Source organism: Corvus brachyrhynchos, unplaced genomic scaffold (assembly GCF_000691975.1).
Source record: "Corvus brachyrhynchos isolate BGI_N302 unplaced genomic scaffold, ASM69197v1 scaffold2266, whole genome shotgun sequence".
NCBI classification, from domain to species: domain Eukaryota; kingdom Metazoa; phylum Chordata; class Aves; order Passeriformes; family Corvidae; genus Corvus; species Corvus brachyrhynchos.
In genome coordinates, this window is record NW_008238429.1 from 35,730 (window position 1) to 36,436 (window position 707).

Below are 707 nucleotides of genomic sequence, written 5' to 3' on the forward strand. Positions count from 1 at the left end.
AGCACAGAATTAATCCCAGTGCTTCAGTCTGAGATGTGACTGCAGACGAGCCCAAACTGAAAACCTGAACCAGCTAACTGGGTGACCTCTTCTCATGCACGTCAGATTGATCTATGCCAATCCCATTCTTGATGGGGTTTGTCAAGGTGTGCAGGAAGATTTAGCACCTAACAGACCATGAGGCACTCCTTGATAGGAGTGAAAACCTGCAGAAGGTAACAAACAGCAGAGAAGTGAGGAGTTACAGACAGTACCATGAGGAATTCCCTGCATTACAGTCTCCCCAGGCTGCATCCCTCTGCACCCTTTGGCATTTTGCACTCAGCCAGCTCCTTATTGCCCTAGCTGGTTACTGAGCAACGGCCTCCAAATCCCTTGGCATAGTCTGTATGGAAAAAATGTTATTTTATAGTATTTTTTATTTTGTGTGTACCTCTGACGTCAGTATGCTGTGAGCAGTGAAATGAGTTTGCATGTGTTATCTCTAGTTAGTTCCGTATGTGATGAGATATGGATAAAGCTAAGTGCTCTGGACAGTAGCTTTTAGGACTGATCCCTCCCTTGTTTCAGCTGAGGGCACAGGTGTGCATGGCTGTAGCTGCCAAACCTGAATCCAAGGCACTGGGGTGAGAGGCCAGTCGCCCCACTTGAGTGGAGCGTGGCCTTGTTCAGTGAAGTCAAATGTGCTGTACCCAAGGTATTCCTGG

General features: G+C 47.5%; 1 protein-coding gene across 3 annotated transcripts in view; it reads right to left on the reverse strand.

Moving 5' to 3' along the window:
- LOC103617103 (src substrate protein p85-like) overlaps positions 1–707 on the reverse strand; it is a 21,005-nt gene that overhangs the window by 10,467 nt on the left and 9,831 nt on the right. The gene's annotated exons all lie outside the window — the stretch shown is intronic.